We start from the raw sequence: 8,438 nt of genomic DNA, 5'->3' as shown, positions 1-8,438 counted from the left end.
GAGAAAGGGGGGGAGAAAAAAAATAAGAATCTCCTGGATCACCTGTTGAGAGAAGAATAGAAAACAAGCAAAAAAACAAAAAAAAAACAAAGCAACATACTAAACACAACACCATCGCATTAATCTAGCTAAGTGTAAACAGCAGTAAATACTAAATATTCAATGTTGTTGTGCAGTACGCAGGACAGATGTGCTTCGAAGTAGTAGCCAAGAAAGGTGTAATTTAAGTCTACGAGCAGTGAACACCCGTGTGCATACCTGTGTGGATCAGCGTGCTTGTATTCCAAAGGTTTCTCCATGTAACGATCTGCTAGGGAGTGTGGGGGGGGCATAGCCCCGTCCTCCAGGGTATGAAGCAGGTATGGAGGAGATCAAAACTCCAGACATCCAGAGGCCCCCAGAACACAAGAGACCATAGAAGACCAACAGAGGGGCAGCCGCGCCACTGTCCCAGCAAGAGCTGAGGAGAGTCCCAGATGAGGGCTCACTCAGCTGCCGCGGAGCAGAAGCCAGGGGGAGTTGCAGTGACGCGCCCGTGAGCTCCGCCGGCAGCCAGCTGTGCCTGAGTGACCGAGCCCCAGGCCGAGAGGCCGGGGGCACCCCACCTCCAAAGGGGCCCGAGCGAGCCCCAGGCCCCAGGCCCCGATAAGCGGCCGCCAAGGAGTGAGCCGGTGTGTACCTGGACGCCCACCCCCAGACACAAAGAACCACCAACGCACCGACACCTGAGGGAGTCCGCCACCGGCAGGGGAAGTGGTGGAGGGGTGGAGATAGGCCTCCAAACCTTGGAGGGCCTGAGGTGTCCCCAGAGAGGTGGCGTCTGATACCCAACCTGACATATAGACACAGAAATACAGGCACACACAGACACAAACATCCATTCCCCCCCTCATGCTCTCATATGCACTCACTCCACACTCAACCAACGTGGAGACAGACATAAAGAGACGCTGTACATACGATCACACTCCCCAAGCGTACTCTACAAACCGGGTCTAGGTACCCTTGCCCCTGGAGGGGGGAACTGCACCCAGACCCAGGTGGTGTTACCCTTTTCCCTGCGGTGGGGAGAGGCAGACCGCCCCGACTCCGTAGCAGCAGGGAGGCCCCACACTCCAGACCGCAGTCGGACGGCCAACTCCTCCTAGCCCTCCCGCTCCAGCAGGCCGCAGAGAATGGGGGTGGGAGAAGACTCCAAACCTCCCTCCACCCGCTCATTGAGTTGATGATCTTGCCATTGGCAGAGGTTTTTTTTTTTTTACTAAAAAAGTGCTTTCATTACAGACTTTATGTTTAACATGCAATGTTTGCAAAAAAGTTGAAACATTTATTTTAACTAGTTTTGAACTTTTAAATAGTCCACAATAAATGTTAAAGAGGATTCTGCACCTTTCTCAGATCAGATTCATTAAAAACATGGGACTTTGGCTGCATCTATAAATGTATTACTGGTACATCTGGTACACGTTTTAGGTCAGAAAAGTGGTATTCAAGCATTAGTGTACACCAGGGGCGGAGCGTGGGGGTGGCTTACTGGGCTTAAGCCCGGGTTGATTTTTCAGAAAGCCCAGGGTCTTTTGGAGTGTAATTTTTTCATAGTTAGATGCCTGGCTGACACTGTATAAAACAAAAACTACACACAATATTCGAAGCACATAGTGCACACTGTGGGAATTTATGACTGTGCGTAAATCCCCCCTAATATTGGTATGATCCGAGCTCAGACACTAAGCGGGGCGGGGCAGCTGCTGCCTGCGAGTGCGCTGTTAGAGAAACGCAGCCAGGCAGACAGAGGAGAACTGAAGTTCGACCAGGTACCAAAGAAAATCATTCGTACTGTACAAATAATGTAAATATGACGGTGTATCACGAAAGATTGATATCCAACTGATCACTTGACCAATATTACGTTACTTGCTCTTCAAGTGAATCAACAAATGGCGAAATGAAAAGCCGAACAACAACAATGCTGTTTCTTTAGAGAGTCTTAGCTTACATGTGTGTTTATTTCATATTTTCAGTTGTTACCCTCCACGGCTATAAATCGATTTCAGTAATGTACTGATATACAAGAATGGACATAAGGGGCTTCTTTCAAAGAAAAAAACTCTGGTAGTATTTTATATATTATGCTTTGGATGTTGTTCAGTATATTTCTGTGCAAAACAAGAGGAATTTGAATACACAGCAGTATATTCACAGTTTAAACCAGATATTTACATACACTTTATGGAAAACACAAGAACATTTTTTTACTGTACATCATCAATTTAGAGTAAACTTGTTTTGTTTTGGTTAAATAAATATTGAAATATCTTTTGAATTAGCTAAATGTCAGAATAAAGAGAGACAGAGCTGTCTATTTTTATCACTTTCATCAAATTTAGGAGTACATATACACTAAGTTTATTGTTAATTAATAAGAAACTGCAGACGATTCCATTCTGAGCTGAAGAAGCTTCTGATTGGTTAGTAGAGTCCATGTGAGTAAAGTGGTGGCACACCTGTGGATGCATATAAGGCAAAACACAGAGCCTGTTTCTTTGAAATGGGAAAAATCAAGAGATGTCAACAAAAACACCAGGAAAAGAACTGTGGAGCTCCATAAGTGTGGCTCAATTTTGAATACAATTTGGTGCCATTTGCAATTAAGAAATACAGATTGTTTCTCTCTTTACTCTTAAAGTTAACAAATATGTTTTTTATATTTATCAATCTAAAAAAATAAACATTTAGTCTGATTTGATGTTACAATTAAAAAAGTGTTTTTATCTCAAGAGTAAGTAAATATCTGGTTTCAACTGTATATTTGATGATTGTCAGCACAAAGAGGGAGAGAGAGGAACAGAGATGGAACAAGAGCAGGTGAGACAAACATGTTAGTCAAATGGTTGTTTACCAAAAGTATCACCGTATCATAGGTACTCATGTATCTCGTACCTAGTGTTTCTTTTTAGGTTTGTTATTTTTCAAATTCTATATTTATTAAGTTGTGCAGGCTTGTTTGCACAACAAGGCTAAATAATTATATAAACTTTTTTCAATCTAAATAGTGTACTTTGGTAGAATTAAAAAATAAGTGTAGTGCAGGTCTATGATGATTTTTAGTGCTACTATCATCTAGTTCTGATTGTGGTTCTGTCTTGGTTAAGTCCTCAGTAGTCCTGGTTTTGAACTGTTGTAGTCCTGTTTTAATTCCGGATCAGTTCTGGGTCTGGTTGAATTGGGGTTTAGTCCTCTGTCTTGATACAACCCCGACTTTGTTCTGCCTGGGGGTGTCCTGCATATGTGATATATTTTTTTCCTATATGAAGTCATTCTCTTTTGAACAAAACTCAAAACAGAGCCCATTAATCTTTTTCATTCATTTCTACCCCCCCCCCCCCCCCCCCCCAAAAAAAAAAAAAAAAAAATTCCCACATGCATACTACCCTTTATGGCTAAGCCCCGGGTGTTTCAAATGTCTGGCTCCGCCTCTGGTGTACACCCATTTAGACTGCTTAACCTCCTAGGACCTGGCGTCCACATATGTGGACATCACATTTTTGATTATTTAGCCCAAAATACTCAATTTTGCTCTACAAGGGCCTGATATCCACTTACGAGGACATTATGCTGCTACTGTTCTATCAAAATTTTAAATATCCTCATGTGTGGCTCTTATTTGTCTTAGAAACAAAAATAAGGTTAAAAAAAAAATCTGGTAATTCTTTGTTTTTACATTCATTGGGTCCCAATCAGCCCAAATATCAAAGAGAAATTAAAAATGCATGCCGTGGAAGAGCTCAGGTCCTAGGAGGTTAATTGATAACTTGATATCCCAAGACTATTGTAAAAAAAAATTTCTGACATTAAGTTCTAGATAGATTAAGACTATCTGGTAGCTTCATAAGGTACCAGATTACTCTAAAGTAATATTAGGCTGCTTTGTACCCTTTAAAAATCAGATAATTTAAAAAATATTCATATCTAATAGCTTTGTTTAAAAAATAAACTTAATTATACACCTGACACATCAAAATATGAAAAAGCAAAAACAATGCAACACAGAAGCACCTAACACATTTCATGAAAATCAATAAGGTTAGCCCTTTCTGTTATTATTCTTCGTACATTACAAGGTCATTAAATTACACCTTGTAAGAATGAGCAGAAAAGGCCCTCTTCTTCTCTTGTACTAGAGAGGTTTGGCTTGATAGAAAAAAAAACTGTGCAAAACAAAATCCAGAATGACTGACCTCCTCTAGGGTAAAAGGAAAGTGTATGAATGCAATTTTGCTTGAACTGACACTCAGTCTTTTATTTTGTTTTGGTCCTGTTAATCCTTCTCATGGGAATATTACAGAGCAGAATATAAAAAGAAAGGGGACTTTTCAATAACACAGGAAGCTTTTAGAAATACCAAAATATTCAACTGACGTCATTTGGATGCAACCAAAACAAATGAAGTGATGTTATTACCAACTTACGCAAACTTAAAAAGAACCCAGAAATAAACTAATGAGGTGTGCTAATCCCTAAGATCAGTTGTGTAGGGTGTGCCTGAGTGTGAGGATGTGAGTGAATGCTGTAAATCCAAAAAGTAAAACCTAACTAAAGGCTTTTGAAGACTGACTTTGCAACACAACACTATGTAAACAATGGTATGAACCTAATCAGATTATTCAATTAGGAGGCATATATTTGCACTGGTTCCCATCTGAATGTTACACAGTCAATCTTTTTATTTGAACCTATACATATACCTTTAGGTTCAAATAAAACCTATACACCATATACATAAGATTATATATACATAAGATTATATATATATATATATATATATATTATGCACAGTTGTCAGCTATGTAGAAAAGGATCCTGGTGTTATTTGTCTCTCAGAAACAGTTCATAACTTCCCTTCAGCTAGGGTGTTTGAATTTGTTTGCTCACAAGATGGAGCCAAAGTGCTTCAAATTTGCAAAGTCATCGTTCAGTGAAAAGAGATGTGGGTTGGCAACCAGAGGAGTGAATCCAAAGGTGTAACATTAAGTAAATAATTTCCCACACCCAAAGCACTTGTAGCCAAATCTCATTTGCAAATCCTGAAGCTTTTTTTTTTACCAACTTTGTTTTATGGATTTCAACGATGACATACAAAGTTAGCAACAGCAAAGTCAATCTTGATTTCAGAACAGTTGTATGTCCACTATACCCTCCAACCCCCCCAACCCGAATTCTCCCCCTACCAGGTCCACACTAGACAAGACACCGCAGAGAACCAGTCTCTGCCCACACACACACACACACACACACAAAATCAATATCTCAAGACCCATACACATAACAAGCATAACCCCCAAAAAACAACAACAGCACCCCCCCCCTGCAAATAAACAAACAAACAAAACAAAAACAGAGAAGGGACCAAACAAAACAAAAGGAAATACAAATAGATAAGGTATAAATAAGATTTAAAAAACAAACAAACAAAAAAAACCACTTTATAATGTAGCTTCGCTCAGTTCACTTCAGACCAGGAAGATCGTGAAGGACCTAGGCCGTCCCAATAATGGACTGTTCTCTCTGTTGAGGTCAGGAAAGCGATTCCGCTCCCTGAAGACCAACACAGACTGAGGAGGAGCTTCTTCCCGCAGGCGATACGGTCTCTCAATCACACCACATCACACATGGTATGGTATGGTTTTTACACACACACTGGACATTCTGGACATTTGTTTACACTAGTGGCCACTGCACAACTACACTGCGTGGTCATCTAATCAAATCACTCTATCACAAGTGACTTAAATAAATCACTTTAAGCATATTTGCACTACACAAGACACTTACACATGGATTGCAAAACCCTGGACATTATATTTCTTCATACCATTTAGTACTTGTACAGCTGCTGTTATTGTTCTATATTTCTTCATATATTCTTATATATTTCTATATTGTGTATTTTGTTGTACAGTTATTTTATTTTTAACTTAAATTTTTATATTTTATTTTATTCCTTCTTAGCTAAATTTACCCTTCATTTTAATTTTCATATTGATTTCCTATACTATTCATAGTCTTTTTTTCTTTAGGCCACGAGCAGTTGTCTAAGCATTTCACTGCATATTGTACTGTGTATGACTGTGTATGTGACAAATAAAATTTGAATTTGATTTGTTCCCTATTAATGATCTATGGTAATTTGTGATATTGCCCCCATAAAATAAAATGGCTTTAATGAAATCATTCTGATACAGAGATTTGGATTCTTGTGCATGCATTGGATAAAAACTAATTTTGTCAAGACTGAATGTAGCTTACCAACTGCTCCTCAGTCCAAACTGACTTTATGGTTCATACGTGTCAACTCAGGGAACTCCTGTCGTAACCTCCCTTCTGTGTGAGCACACACACACAAAAAGAGAGAAACAGAAAGATCATTAATGCAGAGGATTGCAGCAGCTCTTGGATTTTCACTCTCTGCCGGATTTCAGAAGAACAGTCACATAAATTTCATTACAAATTTTTCGCCTTTGCTTCAATGTGTCTTTAAACCCTTGCTTGTTCAAATTGTTTATTCACATAGTAAAGAAGTAGCTAGGGAACTCAGTAAGTAGGAACAGCGATAGTTTAAAGATATTTTCTAAAATACAGAGGATTTCATCATCCGCAGTTTGTGAAAACTGCAGTTAAAAAAAAAAAAACAGTAAATTCACAAATGATGGACTCTTTTCAGAGGTACGCTTCATGTACTGATTAACATACAATTAAAAGATGTACATTAGGGTGCACACTGGTTATTCCTACGGATTCTGCTCAAGAATCTGTTTGAGCTAAAAACTTGAAATATATATATGTATATTTTAAATCAGCTTGCCTCCACCCGGCACTATTGATCTATCTATCTATATATATATATATATATATATATATATATATATATATATATATATATATATATATATATATATATATATATACATATGTGTGTGTGTGTGTGTGTGTGTGTGTTTTAAATCTTTTATTTTATTTTTCAGATATTCAAGCTCCAACCCAAATGGTAAGTTAATGAAAACGTTTGGTTGTGGTTCCTCGTTTTTCTTTTCTTTTGTTTTGTTTATTTGTCTCTTTTAATTCTATGTTGTTGTACTTTTTCAACATGTTCAAAATAAAGATTCAATCAATCAATATAGTTCCACTTTATATACCGTCAGTGCACTTTACATAGTTAAGAACCTTATACAGATAGAAACTCAGCAATCCCTTTTGAGCAAGCTTTAGTGTGAATGAAACACTCCACTGAAAGATGTACAATCATGCAGGTAACTTACAGACATAACACAAAGTATGACTATTTTACAAAGTAGCAAAGGATTGTTTTGACTATTCATTTAATTTTCTTTATATTCTCAAACGGTCAAAAAATTTAAGTTCAGGTTTTTTGGAGTTAAGAAAGTTTAGAAGTTTTCTGTTTTCCACATTGTTTCGCTTTGGTTTTGCTCCCTGATTACTTTCACTTATACATGATAGTTAAGTTTAGACACTAAAATATTTGGTTAGGTTTGGGAATACATTTTTTGTTTGTTTATTTCGGTCAGAATGTATGTCTTTACAATAACCTGAAAGATTAAAAATAATGCTTAGGACACTTAGGAGATCCTTTCCATTTCCACTGACTCCCAGAAAAATATAACTATAGCATGATTGGAGGTCAAGGATTAGAAACCAACCAAACTTCTAGAAAATCATTGTGGTGGGGCGTGGTCTGCGGTGCCGTGCAGGGAGGGCGGACACACCTGCACGGCATCCTTAATCACGCCCGCCTAGTTAAAAACACGGGGACTCAGGGGTTTGGGAATGTGTTGTGGTGAGATGTAAATAAAGATGGCTCTGAATGATACTCCGTGGTCCCGCCGTGCCTTATTCTCGCCACAGTGGTGCCGAAACCCTGTGTCCAGTCGGCGTGGGGATGTCGGACCCACAGGCTGCGCCGCCCGCCCAGCCTTTGCAGTTTCTGGCGCAGATGCTGGCGGAGCTGGCGAAGATGAGCCAGGACCAGGCGGCGGCCCAGCGGGCTCACCTGGCTGCGCTGCAGGAGCAGACGGACCGGCAGACGCTGGTTCTGGAGCGGCTGGTTGGTGCCGCTGCTCCGCCGAAGCCTCCACCGCTGTCGGTGGCGATGCCCCGGATGGGGGACGGGGACGACCCCCAGGTTTTCCTGGAGACTTTTCGTGCCACGCCGGAGGCCTGCCAGTGGCCGCAGGTGGAGTGGGCTCCGCGTTTGCTTCCTCTGCTGTCGGGGGAGGCTCAGACGGCGGCCCTGAGTCTGCCGCCGACCTCGAGGAGCAGCTTCCAGGACGTGAGCCGGGCGGTGGTGGACAGGTTGGGGCTCACCGCTGAGGATCATCGCCGGCGGTTCCGGGCCTGTCTGCTAGCCGCGGCGGATCGACCGT

Source organism: Rhamphochromis sp. 'chilingali' (genome assembly GCF_963969265.1).
Source record: "Rhamphochromis sp. 'chilingali' genome assembly, chromosome: 8".
Classification (NCBI taxonomy): domain Eukaryota; kingdom Metazoa; phylum Chordata; class Actinopteri; order Cichliformes; family Cichlidae; genus Rhamphochromis; species Rhamphochromis sp. 'chilingali'.
The sequence above is the reverse complement of the archived record's forward strand: the minus strand, read 5'-3'. Positions refer to the sequence as shown.